The 20,937-nt window shown below is 41.7% G+C and overlaps 1 protein-coding gene across 2 annotated transcripts in view; it reads right to left on the bottom strand.

Annotated features, from left to right (window-relative positions):
- The window catches only part of Sm (heterogeneous nuclear ribonucleoprotein L), a 154,029-nt gene that overhangs the window by 95,991 nt on the left and 37,101 nt on the right, over positions 1 to 20,937 (bottom strand). The gene's annotated exons all lie outside the window — the stretch shown is intronic.

Raw genomic sequence — 20,937 nt, 5'->3', positions numbered from 1 at the left:
GAGCTTGACATCGAGAAAAATCGCGTTTTATATATACAGAATAAATTCCATCGTGCAAAATAATAAAGGATAGGATGTTCCGGCATACGCGTCACGTAAAAGCGACCGAGGTTGCGCGTGAAATATTTCTCTCGCTATATCGCAAATTCAAATCCGACAATTTTCCCGCAGCTCTTACTCTACACGCATCCGGAATAAGGATGTAAAAGTCCTCGCTATCCAGCTACAGCGTCATAAAGCGGTCAGTACATTTGTCGTTTAATAAATTATCGAGAGGGTTGAAAAAGGATTACGATCGAAGGAGATGCGAATATTTCAGCGGACGTACAGTCAAGACTCGAGATGTTTGACGTTGAAGGGTCGAAATTCCGAAAAATGAAGAAAATCGATACGTTCAAATTTTTCGTTTAGATATTTGGGAAATATTCGATGTAAATATCCGAAGGCGGTCCTACGGTCGAACCTCGAGATCTTTGGAGCGTCGAATACTTGAAAATGCTGAAAGTTTGCGCCACCACTGTATTTAGAAACGTAAAGATGGAAGTGCCAATAAAATCAATCATGATAAACGTATAGATATGTTCAGCACTTCGCCTAGATGTTTACGAGTGGTCGCATCGCAATTGCGAAAGGTTGGATTTCCACACGAGTATAAAAGTGGGAGAAAATCGAGCGGCATTCTAAAGTTGCGTCATAATTGTGCATACGTTCGATTATCTAAATATTTGCGAACCTGAATACCTATAACTCTTCGTCGATCAGAAGAGCAACAAACATCGAAACCAGTTAAAAGCTGCTATATAAGTTCAATGAAAATACATGGATCTCGTTTCCCATTGAAATTTCGAAGACCTCGTCGATTTCTTAGCGTTTTATGGTTTATTTCACGCTGGAAACTGAGTATTCGAGCAATCTCGCGTTTAACGGTACAGAACATCGGACAGAATACGCGAGAGTGAGAAAATTGTGTTTGCGCGTGTTAAGACACGCGTCGAAAAGAGATACAGCATCCTACCGCTTGAAGAATGGACTAAACGTCGAGCAATTCGTTTCTCAATTTTCCGCCTCCGTTATAAACATCACGGAGCTGTTGAAAATAATGCAACACTCGTTGAAAAACTCAAGAACTTATTTCGTTCATACGGAAGAAACCGGGTCATTTTTTATCCCTGGCTACTTCATCAACTTTTTATATTTACGATGAACTACCAGCCGTCACAATGCGTCTTACGTTACGAGCCGTCGTTGGGCTCTACATTGTTATCCGATGAAAGTAGTTTCAGAGATAAAATTTGTAGAAACGCGAACTACGCTTAGAAACAGAATTTCATCCTAAATAACAATCGTACACGATAGAAATGTAGGATATTAATTTTAGTTGCAGCAATACAAAATAATTGTAAATAAAAGGATTCTTTAATTGTTTCCGAGCGGTTTTCAGTTTCATAATATTGAACTCGCCAACGATAAAACGTTTGAAAATATCTTAGCATCAAATTTACAAAATTCTTTATATATTCAAAATGTATGGAGATCGTCAGACGCGAAAGATCCCAGTGCGACGTTCCAGGGTTAAAGTTTAATAAAGCGAAGAATAAAACGGGGAAAGAATTATGGATGAATTCGTTCGAAGACGTTGCAGCCATACGGGTGCGAAATCCATAGTACCGAACGAAACGTTGACTCTCTCCTATCGAAACCAAACCGATAATTGAAAACGTTTGAGGATCAGGTAGATGTTTACCTGTAGCAGCTCGCCAGTAAACTCGAGTACCAACGATACGAGTGATGACGCAGCGTGGCGCTTTGCCAGGCACACTTTTAAGCTGCAATTTCTTCCGCGAGGATAGTCTCGTGCTCAGACAAGTCGAAACAGTCGACTCACGAATCGTGAGCTACGTCCCACTGATCAAAATTGAAGGTTACAGTAGAATAACGCTACAAGTGCATTTTTATTGGTTTCTCGAATTTATGATACTTTACGATCGAACAGGAGGATTTTCATACGATGTAATTAAAAATAAAAATCGCTCCTTTTAAACGCAGAGATCGAGGTATTTAAAAGGTAGCTGGAAATTTGTCTACTTTTGAGCAGACAAAGCTCTATGGAAGACGAAAATATAATAAAACGAAAGTAGCAGCGTGTTGAAGTTTCGGACGTTTAGCGTTTGAGCGTTGAAGCTCGCGAACAATTCGCGAACAATTCGCCGGTAATTCGTGAACAGGACGCTAACGGGTCTGTCGCACGCAGAACACGGTGAACAGGGTTCTTTGATGTACTTTGGCGTGAGAGAGATATAGCGAAGTCAGAAAGTTAATCAGGCTTGAAAAGTACATGGGTTTCGGAAGATCCGAGAAGAGATAGCGTGTTCGAGCCTTACAGGAAGTGTAAGGTGTCAAGTGAGAAGTAGTTCTTTTGTAGCTGCAGGTCAGTTTGTATCGGTACGGTAATTATAGCCCGGGCTACGATTTACGAGATTGCGAAGCTAGTGGAACGGAAAACTACAAATGTTTCGAGCGATCGAATGACACTGGCGGCATCGATCGACGTCAACGGTATCGTTCATTTCGATACGATGACTTATGATCTCGCTATATCGTTACCTGGGTTACGATCACTATGGAGCAACGGTATATCGTCTTTCTTCTTTCGATGTAAGATATTCGTCATTATTTCGTAACAAGTATATGTAACGTTGCTATGTTTAAAAAGTAAAAAGTCACAGGAAACTTTGAGCGTTTCAACGTATAAAAAATAAAAAATGAAAAAATACTTGATAATACGTTTTAATGAAAGAGGACGAAACTAGTGTGTTCGCTTAACGCCTTAATTTATGATCTCATTATATTTTTTCGTCAAGATTAACAAAGCCTGAACAAACAATTTTTATCGGATACACGTCGCTTGCAAAAATGTCCACATCGTCGGTGAACACGGTTCACGGTATATTCACCGACGCAGGAACAAGGAGCGACCTTTTAAGGAAGAGCTTCCTTTAAGAGCTTTCTCGGAAAAGTTAGTCGGCATCCCGATCCCGTCGCGAACTTGAAATCGTGGTGTCATCAATTTCACGGGCGAGAAGGATAGCTCACAATCAGCTACGGTCTATTTTCCTCTACGTTTTACAGAATCCCAAAGCTAGAGGAAAATAACGCGCATTTATTATTCGCTTTCTCGCTGAATCGCTGCGTCTCGATGGTAACTGAGATCGTCAGCGAAAGGAAAATGGGAAAGTATCTGATTGAATCGAAAGAATTCTTAAATGGTCGCCATCAATATTACCCAGAGTTTTATCGTGTCTGGGTAAAAATATCGAGAATCGTGGCAGAATTGTGGCAAAGGAGACTGTAACATCGGTGATGTTTTTCTGGAGTACGTAAGCGAGATTAACATCTGTTTAATTTTTAACTACTCTTTGAGAGAGTTCTGGAGCGTTTCGTTTAAGATATTTAAATCTGAATTTATGAATTACGATTACTCGGTGCCTAGAAAAAATATTTGCGCGTATTTATCCAACGAAGCGCTGTATCCTAAGATTCTGCATTCAAATGTTTGTAGTCGTACGAAAGCACTAAATGGTACAAATCTTAACGTTACTTGGAAGCAATTAATTAGTACGGACATGTTGTAACAAATACGATCGTGCATGCAAATACCTTCTGTAAATAGCGCAAGCTTCAAGCTAATTAAAAAACCGAGTATTTCAATTAAACGCAAGGTAGGTTTATTTTTGCGTCATCGTTGATGACTCAAATTATCGTTCCGTCCTTATAAAAAGACGAAATTCCTCAAGACCCGAATCTCCAAAGATAACTCCGGTCTCGATCCAAAAGTAGAATGTTCACCGCAAGAACGAGTTAATCGTGTGCGAGAATCTGTCCGGAATATATCGAGTATTTGCGGAGACGTAGCTCGGCAAACAAACGGTATGTAACGCGAGTACGTAATGGACGATTCATTAGAATCGTGGGATGGTTCGTGAACACGCCAGATAGAGGGTATACGGTGTTTGCTTCTACGAAATGCACGTACCCACCTCGGACTTAATTATCCGGCGTTTCCATCTGGAGCGAAGAAAGTAAAGCTCCTTTGTACGGTCCGAAACTCGAATACGAGATCTTTTGTTGCATTTCTGCGTGTGTAGCGCCGTGTAAATTCAATACGACCGCGTTCTTGCCTCCCTATTTCTCGCCTCGTACCGTCCATCTTTAACAAAGGCGTCTCCCAACTTTTCTCTCGTCTTAAACGATACGACCAAAGAAGAAACGGTCAGGGATCGCGATAAGAATATAGGTAATCCCATCGACTGCTTCTTTTGTTCCCTTTAAAACGGTATTTCGTAGCCGGAAGAAAGAGAGAAAAGTATCCAGCGGACAGATATGCTAATGGAATCTATGTCGTTGAATCGTTTAATAAAATTCTCGAGCCAAGAGCGAAACGAATGATCGATAGTGGGGAAAAAGGGAAGGAAAAAACCTCGATTTCTGGCTTGGAACGGTGCTCCAAATGGTCTAATCAGAAAGATGGACGATTAGAGTAGTCAAAGATACCGAACGAAGCAGACGTGAAAGAGAACAGGTCGGCCAAGGAGACGCTTTGATGAAACCTCGTGCTTGTTTGAATAGTCGATAGGATTAGTGTACTTCTTTATTAGTACCCAGGTAGGCTTGAATTTATTTTCCAAGAAAGATATATAGCGTAAAAACTTACTCTAGAAGCGAAGCAGATGCGAAAAGATAGACACGAGATAGAAGGTTATAAAGTTTACGTCATTGTTACAGTAGGGACAGAAACTGTTGGAGCGTTTCGTCGCGAACCCAAGTGTACGAGAACGAAGCCAATTTCAGAAGTTGCACCGTCTCGGCCCTCTACGACTCGGGATCCTCCGGATTAGATCGCACCATTTAGGATTGTTGGGATTAGGTTGCACGATTCGGGAACGGTAACAGCCGGCCCTACGATTCGAATGTGACTAAAATCGGCAGCCACGAATCGTGAACCGACTAAATTGAATCTCGTTCGAAGACTGTTAAAACCAATCTATACGACTCGAAAAGCATCGATACGCGAGGCTTACGATGCAACGAAGAAGATATGGTTGGAATCGAATGAAATATTATTCAAAGCTTCGAAAAATGAGCTAATCTATGAAACGAGGCTCGTGATACGTCTCTCAAATATTCGATGAAGAATTTACGAACGCGTAGCCAGCTCGCACGCTGTAAAATGATATAACGTTCTCGCAAGATTTATTGGGGAAAAATGCGCGAAGGAAAACATACGGTGAACGTGATACGTCTGTAGGAAGAGCTCTTGTTTATTCTGATTTATATCGTGCCGTATTCTGCCGGCTATTCATCGAGTTTTATAAACGACTAAGGATTAATCGTGTTAAGCCGTCGAGAACACGGCTGATGAATTAAATAAGGTCTCGGGGCTTTTCGTGGCGGAGTCTTCCGTCGATTGATGCCCCCTGGCAAGCCTTTTCTATTATTAGGAAGCCACGCTCCTTGATTCCGGCCGGGAATCTCGTCCCAATCCCATTCAGCCAGCTACGAGCGTGTGAAAAAGTGATGAAGCGTCACAATTACGACGTCAATTTACCCCGACACGGTCCAAGAAACGTTTCACTCGACTACGAAGAGACTGTGTGTCGGGAATATCTGGAAACCTACGTATTTCCCTCGAGTACGGTCCTGCCATATTCTCAGCGTGTATGCAACCGAGTCGATTCGCTGGCATCTTCGTCCGACTATTCATTCGGCTGATACACACCGGAAGAAGAAGCCTAGAACCAGGTTAGAAGCGATCTAATAAGCGTGACACGCTTGCGACTGCGAGGCGTCGGATTGAAAGGCCAAATTGAATGCCCGACCAGACACGGCCCGTTTCTACTTCGCCGTGTACCAATTCATCGGCACGCATTGGCACATCGTTTTGATTCCGTATGACAAGTGTAACAATTCGTTTAAACGAAGCAAATTGTTAGCATTCGTGCGAGGCAACGATGCAACGTAACAATTTCTAGAAACTACTTTTAAGACTCGCAAGAGGAACGTGATCGGTATGAATTAACAATCGTACGTGTTGTACATGCGAATCTCTTTCTCTGGTTGCAAAAATGTTGCACGAATTAAACGGAAACATTTGCTTAAAATCTCAGTCGAAGTTTGTAGTTAGAGTGGGACATTGAATAACAAGAGTAGCTGGGATTGGTTAAAGCAACGATAAAACATAGTAGTCGTAAACAAGAAGAGATTTAAAGTTATTATACACAAACGATTTCCTGTTCCGACTGTTTCAATATATCGTATAAATTCTTTATTTATCGTTAGATTCCGTGGGTCTTATCTGTCTGCATCGGTTCCAAACTAGATAACAATCGTTAAAGGCTTTCGTGTGTGCCTAATCATTTCCCGATGCCAGCCTCGCTTTCCATAAGTGAATTAATTAAAACTCGTGAACGGAAATGTTTATAAACGCGATAGCTTCGCGTTTCGTTCATTCGCTTAACTTTCGAATCAGACAATTCCTGTAATCATATACTTTCTTGTTTCTTCGTTGTGCCCATTATGCACGCATCTACGTGTTTGTGTGGAGAATAGAAGAACGAAGGCTGTGTTTGGATTGGCACGGGAGAACGGCGAGCCTTTCAAGACGGATCTCGATATTCTCTTTTTATTTCTCGAGGGAAATTTCAACGGTGGAAAATGTAGAAATTTGCCAATCGACGAGAACACGGCGAGGAGAGAAGAGGTATCCACAGCTGTTTCAGCACATCGAACGAAAAATCGACGAGCATCGTGCGAGTTAGATCCTTGAAATTTTCATAATTGGCGAGAAACGTTTGCACGCATCTGTGTCTTGGGAAAATCGTGGCGCCGCTTATGGTCGAGCGTCGATTACAGGGTAAAGACAGACGCGTACAACGGAAAAGGAAAGAAAAGCTTCGCGCGTACCGATGAAAAAGAAACGAAGCAACGAAGGTGGATGGAATAACGACGTCCCCTTCGAGGTATTTTTTTCTTCTTTCTTCTTTTCCGTTGAATTCTCCGTGACTGACCTACCCTCGCGATAGGTAGCTTCTCTCTCGTATTTTTCTTCAGTTTCTTCCTCGTCTCGATATAAATATCGGTGACAAATTATCCCGAAACGTCGGGCCGCTCTTCTCTGCAAGATGTTCGTTACACGACGACTATTAGAAGGAAACACAAACATCCAAAAATAATTCTCTGACACTTTCGTAACATCGCGAATGTTATATTTGGTTGATTATAGATTAATAATCGGATCAACTGAATCACGGTTTGTTAAATACTTGAATTTAATGTAGGTAACCGAGTATTCGTTACCATGCTCCTTCCAACAACTCTTTTTATCCTTTCAGCGAAAATATCAGAAAATATTCTTGCGTCGAAATTTATGCAAAATTTTCATCTATTAAAGCTTCAGATTTTTTTGTTATCAATAAACTAGAATTGTAATTGTCTAGATAAGAGTTCAAGCTAAATATGACTTTATATAAAAATGAATGCAACAAAAAAGGTACAAGGACAGGTAGCAATGCTAAATTGACATAGAACGTCCGACTGATCCTTCTCTTCCCAAAACCACCCCCATCGAGCCCGGTCAAAGGTGAAAAGATATCCAAGTCCTTCGTAAACTGTGCTTCCACGGAGACAGCTCGGGTAGGATTTAAATAACATAACAATTACGTAAGAGCGTGTTGTTTTGATTACTAAAAAGCTCGAGGCAGAGCCCGGGGACTTTAGAAAATGCTGGTATTTTTTTTCAGGGAGCACGGTGCCTGCAGCTTTTATGAGACCTCTCACAATGGCCGGTTCTCGAGAATGCTGAAGGTAAGTAATCGGTGCACGAGAGATCTTCAGCTTCGTTCCTCATTTCTATTCCGTGCCACGCGGTGCCACGAGTTTGACCTACCTCACGTACCAGTCACCTTCAGCATCCTCCCTTCGTCTTCCACTATGGCCGTGTGACTGATATAAACGCAACTGGTAGGTTAACTTTAGAGAAGGAGAAACAGAGAAAGCAAGAGGCCAGCATCAAAGGAATACATATACATATGTGCACACTTGCGCAGCTGTGAAAACCGCGACAACTGGATGTCTCATAATTTCTATGAAGTCTTTAATCATCGAGCTTGCCATTCTGAAACTAGAGGCACCGTACATCTTCCTGGAGTACATCAATGAAGAAGCACGGGCAGATTGAAAAGAAGAGGAACCGAGGCGCCATAGATTCTTGACAGTATGAATGTTCCTTGATAAATCGACCACTGGCGAATATTCATAAATCAAGCTTCGCCTTTTATATCAATAAAGCGTTTGCCTTTGACGACTACAGCTGAAGAATACGAATTCGCACACGTCGCAAGCTTTACAGGCGACCAATTTTGCGATTCTCTTCGATTAATCCCATGATACCAAACTTCAAATGTATTGTCCGTATAACGTTAAAATATTAAAGGCATTAACATTATCGTTCGTCTCAACGATTATACCTTTGGTTTCCACAGAAGTTTGCCAACAACGACATCCGAACCTCGTACGTTCTTTCTACCTTCGATCAATTCATACTCGTATTAAAATATTCCTGTTTAATCATGAAGCGAATTAAAATCAGAAAATCGATGAAAATGTACTTATCGTGCTTTCTTCTGTAATCTTCGTTTACGAGTTCGTTGAGAAATTCAAACTATATATACGCGCTTTGATATTGAAATTGAAGCTATACGTTAATACGGAGATCGTTTCGAACAATGAGGGGCTTTTTACACTCTGAACGGCGTAAGAGCCAAAGGGAAAAGAGAAAGAGAGGATTGAGACGTGGCTTCTCGTGATATTTATTAACGAGCGCGAGTTGTTTTCACTGCAAGCACAAGCTGTTCTTTGATCTCATCGATTGCAGGGCTACGAGAAGTCGGAATTTTCGTGGGAAAACAAAGAGGAAATTAGTTGCTTCCGAAAACGTGGTATTTTTAACTTGATATTTTCTTGCGGCTCGGCTGGTTGCGAATTCCTTTTTTCTCTCGTTTTACTCGCCGGTAGAAGAAACCATGCAAATGCCACCACAAACCTAACTTCCGAAAGAGAATGTGCGCGCAAACTCTCAAAGAGCTGCGGCGTCCTCTAATTCCAGAGCAAAACTTCCACCGTAAGATTACTCCTGCGGTGCAGCAAAATTCAAAAGCGACTGTCGTTATTATTTCGGCGAGAACGAGGAGGTTGAAACGCGCTCTCGTTCGCGCGATCGTCGTTAAATGGCACAACGGAAAAAGATACGTACAACGGTTCAAGCAGCGCATTTTTCTGCAAAAAGAGAGACAGACGATGAGGAAGAATCTTGCTGCAAAGAAAACGAAACTCGTAAACCATCTTTTTTGGCGTCTCTGACCATAAATAATAAAAAGGATACTACCAGTAAAAACTATATAAAAATACCGAAATGGATACGTAAATGAAATGGTAGAATAACACGGAGGACCTTTCCGCAAACCACGTCTTCGTCGAATGAGAGATGCTTCTAGAAAAGTAAAATAAATTTCTACTAAAATATTATTACACAGGAATGAGAAGCTATGTAAATGCAATACCTGTCAATTTCTATAAATTTCATAAAATTGTAGAATCCAGCTGGAAGGTATTGTTTCGTAGATAAGAAAATTGTAGCGTTGCATTAAACATAGCACGTACTTTATTACCTACGTACGTACCTGACACGGAAATGGCCAGAGAAGCAAAGAAATTCGGCTATCGTCGATCGTCTCCGACAACAGTAACGTTCGTATAAGTCACAAGTCACGATAAGTACATATAGTCTCGGAATTTCTCGAGTTCGGAGTTCGGCGTACGCTCTAACAAAAATAACGACGAAAAAACTATAACACGAATCCTTAAAATTGCCTGTCACAGTTACAATGTTATGAAAGAAAATTCGGTAGCTTTCTTACAAATCCCATCTTCGTCGAACACACCTCGCTACCACCAACCGAACCTCGAGACACGGTCTTTCCGGGAAAAAAACCGCCAGTGGTGAAAAACTTGCTCGATGTTCGCGCGTTATTTTTCTTCAACAGCTCGAAGATTTTATTCCGACATCGCTGGTGGCTCCTAGCAAGCGGCACTTTGAATGCAGTCGCCTTTAATCTGCCCGGTAGCTGCACAAGTCCCGGAAGCTCGGTGAGGTCGCTCGTTTGACCCAGCTCGTGCACACGTCATTCGTTCCAAAAACGTTCGCTGGCCGTCGAAAAAAGGAGGCGAGCGAAAGGAAGGAAGGAAGGAAGGAAAAGGCTGTGTTCTTTGCCGCGTTGCTCATTACCATTCAAAACGGAACGGCTATGCCGGCAATTTAACCGTGTGGCTACGGCGCAGGCACATGGTCGAGCGCAGAATTTTCTCCTCATTGTCCAAACCAGTCGCGGAACAACGTAACCAGCGGCCACGGCTAACTTTCAGACGAGCCCTGAAGCATAGACTCGTCGACCACCAAGGCAAAACCACCGTTTCTACCCTCCGCCTTCCCCTAATTCCATCGGGGCTCCTGCAGGGAGATCGTTTCGCTCGCGCGACCGTACAGACGAGTGCTTGGCTGACCTTAATCGTCGCCTCCTGTGTGGGTGCAACAAGCACACGTTGGCTCGGCTTGCGAAGAAGTCGATTGCCAACGGCTGGTTACCTACCAGGAAAACGCGATAAAGGATCCTCTCGACTGTATAGAGACGTAGACACGGGCGTAATAGGGGTCCAGTCGATCGACGTGGTCACCAGCCACGATATAGTCCTTGCGCAGCTACTTTTTTATCGCTCGAGTCTTGTCTTCCTGTCTTTCCATCTCTTTGCTTCTTCTTTTTCCGATTTCGTTCTTCTCCATACATCTTCATTTTTGGAAGCCTTCTTTGCGTTATTGTGTTGCTCCTCTTGGAATATTGGCATTATGGTATTACGAAGAAAGGAAGGAAGGAAGAGAGAGAATATTTTATTCGGGACCTGGTAGTAGTCTCGTCGATGAGGCAAACTATATTTGAGTGATTTATCATTCGAGATGTTAGAAACCAAAACCACCTTCGCGATAATTTACCAACCAACGATGCTGTTGAATTAGTAAATTATAAATTGCAGATACGTATACGTACCTCTGTTCCACAATTTTTAATCGATTACATGACTCGTTCTCTGTAGAATTTACTCCTACAATTCCATTTGTTTCGTTACCAAACTTATCGTACCGTCGCTGCAAGATATTGTAACGATACCAATTATTCGTAACTCGAGGCTTGTAAAATGTCAATAACGATATTACTTCGATCATGCAAGAGGACAGTGGAGCGAGCGCTTAAGAAAATCGTGTCCTTTTCTTGTTGCGGTGCGATTCTCCGGTGGTTGCGGTGTATATCAGAAGAATTACGATATTAGCAAGTACACTGCGCGCGCTACTCGATGCTTTGATCTCTGTTAAAGTATATAGTATCTTCTATATTATATAATGTACGATATACATACGATATCCCTTTACAGACTTACAGACTACAGAAAGATTACAGACTTACATTATACATCTGATCCAAGGGAAACTGATGGCCGAGAGAAACTTTGAAATCTGCGATGCAGACGCGTGACTGGAATCGACCACGAGGTCGGCGAACTACGCCCACTATCTTCGCGATATATTTACAATAGCTTTGCGATCGCAGGAGTACAGTGCGATCGTGATCACGTCCCTGCTTTATATTGTGTTCCAAGTCAGCCGATTTATAACCAAGTACGACGGTATCCTGTTTCGTTTCGCTACTGGTAATAACGTCTCGAAAGATTGAATCCCAAGACCAAGTATAAGCTGCTGCTACTGCGTGGCTTTCGTTTATAGGTGTGTCGATATTTAACCGGTATATTCGACATCAGCGTTTTGCTATTGAGAAACTTTCTTTCTGGTTCTACCAAGTTTCCGTACAATTCTATAGCTAGACATTCGACGAAAACGTTACAGTCTCCGATAGTTCTGGATTCTTTAATTACCTCCGCTATGTATCGTACATGCTACAGGTATATCGTGCCCTGTTTCTGTGTTACGTGGACACACCTGCAGAAAACTGCACGAACACAATTCCGATTAATTAATCGTTCCTTTGATAGCTCGGATCAATTACCACGTTGTCAAAGTGTGTGGAAAGAAACGTCGGAATAAAAAAAACCTTGAACAAACGCATGGAAAAACTCGACAAGTACAGCGATTGTACAGAAGTTAAGTAGAATAACGAAAACGTTTAACGAGAAAAACATGGTTCGGTCCTATCTGGTTCGGGCATTTTGTTCTTCGGCTAACAATCACCACCCCTGAATGGCCCAAGCTTTCTGTATCTAACGATAATACAGGTTATAGCTATTGACACACATATACACAAGCTTATCTGAAAGCGGTTACGTATTTCAAGGCTGACATTACCTTATCACGAATGGGACCGGTATCGAGTACTATGAAGCTCATCGCGTTAAATGCAACTCTCCTACCGTCGCGCCGTCGAATTTAGTCGAGTCGACAAAAGCCAGTGCAATTGAATCGTACTCGATTCTAATGAACGACACCGAGGAGCTTGGCTAGATCCAATTTTAATAAAGCCGGCGCAAGCGGAAGCGGAACGAGAAACGACTCGTAGGATTAACGTGATTTTACCCTGGTTGGACGATGTTCGAATTGCCCTCGATCCACCGAGATACGCGTCCCTTCGTTGCAACAAGTTGCAAAAATCAATATTTGTTCGGCAGCAAACTGGTGCAAACTAAGGCTGCTGGCAGAGGCAACTGCGAGTTACGTACGGTTAAAACGCGTCATCTGGAAACACCAGCTGTACATACCGAGATGCACGTGGATGCGTTCGTACGTGCTGCAGAATCTAATAACCGGTGAACGAATGTGTACGAAATTCTGTATGTGCGATTAAAAAGTCGAGAGAGTCGAGCTTTTGTGTTTCGAGGAGTAGCGTGTTCGAGGCAGTGATTTGTAAGGCTTGAAGTTTCGAAATGTCAAAAGCTGAACGTTTAACACTGAACGTATAAAGCTGTAGTTTTCGAAGCTTCGAGGTTCGAGTAAAGAAATTAACAACGATCGACGTATTTTGTCTCTTTTCTACGAAAAATGAATTGGAATACGTACGTGACTAAATTACCAACTTTGGAAGATGATTGTTAATATTTGTCATAAAAGTAATATCTTCGTTACCTTGTCAAGCGTAGCCAGACCTGTACGCGCATTCTTCAAAATATTTCTCGCTGCCAACTACGGTATATAACAATCGTATATACAATTTGAACAAATTGAATCTTCAAGCTCGGAGACTCAAGTGCTCCGATCCTTACAATCCAAGATTTGGATCTAGAGGATTGTACATAGTCGTTTACTACTTGAAAGTCACAACTCTAGTTTCAATTCCCACTTATCACGCGCAATAATAGCGTGGACTTAGTATACCTCGATAGAACGTGCCGTAATTACGAACCAAGGCCGCACCCTATTTAGAGTACCGTATAATGTAGAGCTGCAAGGACAATGAACGTCAAACGTCCGAAAAGTTCGAAGCCGTTCAAAGTTCAAAGCGAATAATCTGAATTGGCTGACGATGTTCCTCAACAAGTTGCAACAAGAAGCAATCGTTACGTAGTATAAACTGCATTCCAACGTAACACACATAAAATGTAAGTCGTTCTCTCGCGGCGTTATATGAGAGACCGTCGTGGGCAAACGAGAGACTAGAGCCATGTCTGCTGGATTTAATGTTCGCAGATTCGTGGACGCGCGGAAAGGTCTATCCTAAATCCGGATTTCAAACTCATCCAACTTAATCCGCCGGCTTGAGCGCTCGTCGCAAACCGCTCAGACAGTAGCGTGACAAATATATCGATTGCGAAGGAAAACTATCGCGATGGTGTGTCACGCGATATCATCAACCTTTATTGTCTATAAAATAGAGCAGCTGGCGAGGATATCGCGAACATTCGCAGCACAGGAGCCTTTTATGAATATATTATACGCGCTATACCGAACATTTGAAAGTTCCATTAGCATCTTAACGAGACAGGACTACCGTGATTATATTGGCAAAGTTTGAAACAAATCTGAAAATATACGTAGCAGACGGTGTCAGCTGTAAGATATTTTAACACGGGTATGTATTTCGCGGAGATCGCGAAAGTATTTAAGTAGTCAGTTACTTGATATATTAATAAACCATATTTAATTCGACCATCTTTAACATTTATTCTCTAGGAAAGACTTTTATTTCGTTCGATACCGTCGGATTATACGAGTACACGGTGATCTTGTAGTAAAGTGACCGCGTGATCAACGTCGTCTAAACTGAATTAAACGGTTGCGTCTTTTCGTTATCCTACGTTCTCCTTTTCTTATCTCGAGGACCCAGGCCACAGCAATAGACACGTGGCAGGAAGCGACTGTAGAAGTATAAAAATTCTCTCTGATAGTACGTTTAAAATGACTATTCTTAGTGTATTGTATTAATTTTTTACTGAATATATGTTCCTAATAAATATCTCGTAACTCCTACATATATTTTCAAATTGATCTCTAATCTTGCCGATATAATCGAGCCAGTACAACACATATATACAAGACATAATAGCGTTCAAATACTTTCGTGAGTCACCCTACATGTAAATGACGATGGACGTTACTCTTCGATAAACGAACCTCGGAAAAAGTCTTCTCGCAACGTTCGAATGGCGAAGATTAAAATTTTTCTTTTCCTTTCGGTGCGTTACCCGGCGTCCCGATGGCGAGTTATTGTGCGTAATTTGTGCGAAGATTATACCGTAGGATCGATCGCATTTTTATGGAAATTTCCTATTAAGGGCTTTCGCGGATAATTGTCGGGCGAGAGAACAGCCATTGACAAGAAGACGTAACTGTGTCATCCCATAGAAAACTTTAGTCGAAGAACAAAATCGGAGATAGGAAGAAGAAGATCGGAGGCGTATCGTTCCAAGGAACAAGCGGTATTGATTGGATCTGCATAGACTTTCTCGTTAGTACCGAAGGAACTTTCGTTCGTCAACGGTGACGATATTCTTGACCAGTACGCGTGTAATCGGACGAAACAGACTTCTTACATATCGAATAGTCCAGAAAGTTTAATTAAATTAAATAAAAGTTAAATTAAAAATAAATGATTGTTAGCGATTAAATTAAACGATACCACGTTGCAATATGTTAGCATCGACTCCTCTACAGAGGATATTATATCGTCGGTAGTCGGAACCATAAATGTGTCATTAGGGTCTAGACTTGATAGCGACTTCACTTGATGATACTGTTAAGATTTACCGTTTTAAGAGTCGCGAATGTTATAACGTATTTAACGACGCTATCGTCCGTAACCGAGGATCGTATGCACGTCGATGTGCCGTGGCACATGAAAAACGATAAGGGTTTTCTTAAGTTTTGGGATGGGCGATAGAATCTTCCGGCAAGAAAAATGAGTGAGTCAAAGTCGCAAAAAAAGCTCAATGCCAGCTCGAGACCTTCGCGAGATCCAAATCGCCGAAGGTCGATGTGTGCGTTATCTAACAAATACGCACTACTGTTTCTTTCGGTAACTCGTCACCGATTAGGTGGCTTGAAATAGATTTTGTAGAACCCAGGGTATTCGGTTTCTTATCGTTAGAATCTTTTACAAAGATCAAGATAAACGGTAATCGAAGGGGGTCGAATATTCGAGCTAAAAAATTCAATATTTTCTGCTTGTCTTTATTATTCGTCGCTTCCAGATGTCTTCTTCGGATGTTACGTTTAATCTACTGGAAACAGTCGCGGCTAGAAATTTACCAAGCGATATATATTTTGATTTTGTACAAATTCGTAACAAATAATCTTCCGATACAGCGAAATACAAATTATACGAAGCGTACAACGATCATATATCGACGATACAAACTTTTGGAACAGCCTAATAACATTTTCATTGGAACTGATTGGACACGTCGAACAATGTAACGGCGATACATCGCGAAAAGAACATTCGAACGAGATTAACCTAGCGCGATAGGGTTTGCGCTTAAAAGCAAAACGCGCGAACGCGAGGTAAACTCTTCCGAGGTATTCTGGTTATTAGCCTGGGGCGTTTGTGTCCGGAATTAATTACACGCTGTTCATAAATCCAACCGGAGAGACGCGTAATATATTCATACTTTCGTCAACACGGGCCTGTGCTACGAAGCAAAAAGTGACTGCGGAGACAAAGAACGTCGTCCCCTTGAATTACTCGCAAAACGTGCACAACCCGGGACCAACTCGTCGACGAACTTTTACTCGCACACCAAGCTATTCGAAAAAGAACCTGCTCCACCAGGGGGAAAAGTATTACTGGATTTTAGACGAACAAGCTATCTAACTTCCACTTGTTTCGCTTAGCGTCTCAGGAGAGAAAACTAATTTCTCTGTCGCTACGTCATATTGCCTACATCTCGTTCTTCGAATAATTCCAGGTATATCATGCGTCACAAATATAATTCGCATGATTCGCGAATGTAATTTCGAATCGTTACATCGATCTCACGCGCATAACGCTCCATTGAAAACTGAGAATACGTTCGAGAATTTTGTGCACCTTTTGTATAGCCGTCAAATACATTTTTTTTATAGACACATAGATAATTTGTTCAGAAACCTTCAGAGTCGCGTAAATATCGTATCGTCGGTGTTGTAGCGGCATATGCGTCTTAGGACGTTTCGATACAAAGATGCCTCGCATAGTTGTTTTGTCACAGACGATTGACACTGTACGACGCACATAATGTAATAAACAAACTCTGGACAAAGCAATTTCGCGGCGACAAGTTCATACCTTCCGGTACCCCCCTCGACCAGTATAAATAAACGACTTCTCCGAGAGTCAGTTAGTCGAGCGAATAAGTATAACGAATCAGTCTAGCGAATCAGCATAACAATTAGTATCAGTATGGCAGTATCGCGCGATCTTATAACGAATGTCATCAAGCGAGCAACGCTTGCGATTAACTTTGTATTCTACATTTTAAAATATCTGTAAATATAATTAATTAAATTAACTCGTCTCGTCGTTGATTTAACCAACAACGCGTCTCACCGTCCACCGCAGTGTAAATGTTATAAGTGTAAGTATTTCTGAAGAAACAAATATAGTAACACTTAAAAATATAAAATCGGAAACTCAATAAACGGAAATACTTCGTGCCATTAACTGTCAAAACATTCTAGGTCTTCGTACCTCAAAGAGTTAATCCGCCAAAGATTCATCGATTTAAATAGATCTTGCAGTGAATCATACTCGTGCTAGCACAGTTCACAGAGTTTAAAAGTCATGTTGCGATTTCTACTTCCCGGAAATTTCTACAACTGCGTTATATCACGATGCAAACTTGTTAGGCGAAGTCGAGTTAACTCATTCCATCGAAAAAAAGAAAGAAAATTGGAAGAGCAATATTCCTAGCACAGGTCGCGTTATATGGAAACTTTTCGCATATTCGAATAAATTTCCGTGACAAACTAACGTCAAACTTCTGGCGATTTTGCTTGTTCGATGGATGTCGGTGTAAGTTCACCCGCACGGAGCTACGAATCGTTACACACCGCGCGTACGAGCTTCATCGCGAACCACCTGGCGTCGAATATATCCGTGACTTCATCGACTTCCAGCTACGTCAAAAAATAGTTGTGCAGTCAGAAAGGAGAGGCCTCGGCAGGGTATTCGCGAAATCCGCGGAAACTAGTGGCATACTAGTTCAAGGCTAACACTCGTCGCAGGATGTAACGTATCAGCGAATGCGAGCATCGAGTGATGTCTATACAGAGTGTCAAAATATGAGAATGTTGGAAGAGTTCAGAGGTCCTCGGTGTATGTCGCTTCTCGTTCAAAGCGGCCGTGCCACGCAAACAGTATCCTTTGTGTTGTCAAAACTCAAAGATCCGCGTAATCTAATCTAAGAACGCACAGCGATAGAACGATATTTCGACTGTTACATTAAAGTGAGATACGTAAAGTATGGACGAGATTCGCTGATAACAGCTCGTTTGCGAAATTATTTATAACTCGAAAAATAAGCCTCAAACGACATTTTTTATAGGAGAAATTTTTCCATCGTCTTGATATCTAGAATCGATCCTGTGATAAATGAGCCTTCAGAAACTACCATTATTTACGTATGTCATCTTCTTGCAACGAATGAACTTATGGAAGTAAGTCATTTGTTTCTTGTAAATTGAACATTAATAGTACACTTAAGTAATGAAATGAATAAATAGTGGAGACGATCCATTTGGTTTCCGAAAGGCTCGAGTATCTGGCACATATTTTCTAACACCCTATACATTCCTCGACATGTCACAGCCCGAGGCTACCCGCTTGAATAAAAGCGGAGATGCGCCAGGAGAATGTGAAACCCTTGCAACAACGTTTTTTTTTTTCTTTTTTCTTTTTCGAAGATTCTATCGACGTATTCATCGTAGGATAGAACCACGACACGATTCTCCTGGGTTCTCCTCGAATCTTATCGCCATTCTTCGTCGGCTGATCGAATCGACTACGACGAAATCTTTGTTTGCCCATCTAAGTAATATTGGCGTTCGCTTGCAAAGTAGAGTTTCCTTGAAAGTAGACACAGTATCCGCGTGTCAGCCTGTCATCCCTGTGGCTGTGTTAAAATATTCAAATGGCAGCCAGGTATTGCATATTCAGAGCATGCTTGAAATGAATTTATCAGGTGTTTCGTGTTGAAAGATTAAACCTTCGCCGGAGGTGGTGTCCAATAATTAAAGCACAGGTGATAGAACGGACCAACAGCCACTTTCTACTTCGTTTCCTCTTATCGCTCTTGATATACGTCTTAAAAGGTAACGCGTATGCAGCGACATACGCGACTTACAAGGTGAAAACCGTAAAAGAGATTCTTTCTATCTCTAAACAGTCTTGGTGCAGTAAAGTGCCAAAATATATTCCGTTAAAAAGGTCAGTACCACTTACTGCCTTTTGATGTAACGTAGAAAACACAAACAAACGAAGATAGTAACCATATCGTAGAACGTTATTGTTTTAAATATCGATCCTTCTGCACAGCTGAACCATGTATAATACATTTTGAACAGCGAAATAATTTTCGAAGGACTTGGAAACGCGTAACATTTTCTAAACGTAGTACGATCTTAAATAATTGCAACCTTGATACTAAATAAACGGCAGCGTTTTTCAAAGGCGCCATACGATCTACGAATCTAAAATGAAGGAACGTAGAAACATCTGAGGATGTCAGTTTCCAAAGCAACCCCTTAACGAGCGACAAAATCATTCAAATGCATGACATATCTACAGAGAACATGGTGCATGAACATTATACATATTACAGACATTTCTCGAAAGCAGCAAGTATTTCCATCGTCGATACGTTTCGCGTCGACGTCAACTCGTATGAAAATCCAAAGCTCGATCGTCTATTCAACGCTCGAAAAATAGAATAAGATTTGGAAAAATGTCGCTTTCGTGCAGTGCTGTTCCATCGTCGCGTAAACCGATATAATGCACCTTTCCAACGCAATTCGACGTTTCCAATGCTGCACTCCTCTCTCGTGGTCGCATTGACTTCGTCTCTGACGAATATTCAGCGCGAATCTTTCAAGACTAATGTAACTTCGAATTACCGACGAGCGTGGTCGAGTACACTTGGCGCGAAAAACCTCCATTCTAGTTCGTGCAATAACGACCAACTTGTTTTTTACGTGCCACGTTTCTTGAAAAAGTTGCTGGTTAACGTCCAACGTTTCTCGGTGTTTCTTCGACGAAAGTTGCTGCTTGCTACCCGTTACCATCCGTAAAAAAGCGAAAGAAAAATAAATCGCAGTAAAAAAAAGTACGATAAGTAATAGCACGCTTCTGTTGGCTTTCTGATTTCGACGCTGATTAGCTTCCGAGCCCGCTATTTTGTCCAACACCGTTCGAAACATGCAACGACGATAGGCAACAAAAAAAAAGTGGCTCGTCGTTTGTTCGGCGAGGACGCAGCTAAAGAATTTCAACGGTCGAGAGGCCGGGCGCGTTCGACGGGCGCTGAATTTATCGCGCGTCTATTTACGAAGCAAAGGAACGTAACACGTATGCTCGCTCGAGAAGAACTCACGACGAGCGAGCGGATGACGCACGAGTCGCGTCGGCGTTGAGGTCGATGCCATCCGAGCGAATCGTATCTCTCGCACTCGACAAATGATCCAATGTTAATGGCCAGAAGCGAAGGCCTCCGTTTGCTTGTAATAATCTCCAGTAATTCCTTGACGAATAACAGATCACGAATAAATCAGCGAGGAACCGCGGCGAGACTCTCATCGCCAAAGTGTGGCATTCCAGGAGGATAAAACGACCGTTAATAAGGGAACGAGATAAACGTTGCATAGTTTTCGTGGAAGGGAAATTTATTATCGACCACCAGACAGACGCAAGCTCGTTAGAACGGGAAAGATGAAACGCGAAATTTAGAGGTAACCGTGTATCGGATACCGTTTAGACTTTGATGATTTTCCACCGCGTTAATGAGACAGTTTCGGAACGTTAACGAGACCTTTGGAGAACATTCGACGCCCCGTTACGCAACTTTGATATTCATACCGAGGAAACTTACGGATGCTCGTCTATGAACTGTTGTTTTCCAGGTGAAACTGTTCTCTTTCTTTTTTTTTTTATTATTTTTCTAGAAAACCTTTAAAAGTAACGAGAAAATAATGACGGATACAAGATATTTTCCCCTTACGTTATATCTTTTTTTGCAATAAATGACCGAATAGATAAATACTTTTTGTACTCGCCGCATATAAAATTGTACGTTCGAGATCAATGTGAAATTTTTACAATGTCCAATACGAAACACGTAATCGTGTACTATAGAAAGATA

This window comes from Bombus fervidus, chromosome 6, assembly GCF_041682495.2.
Source record: "Bombus fervidus isolate BK054 chromosome 6, iyBomFerv1, whole genome shotgun sequence".
Classification (NCBI taxonomy): domain Eukaryota; kingdom Metazoa; phylum Arthropoda; class Insecta; order Hymenoptera; family Apidae; genus Bombus; species Bombus fervidus.
Note: the sequence above shows the minus strand (reverse complement) of the source record. Positions and strands in the feature narration are given on the sequence as shown.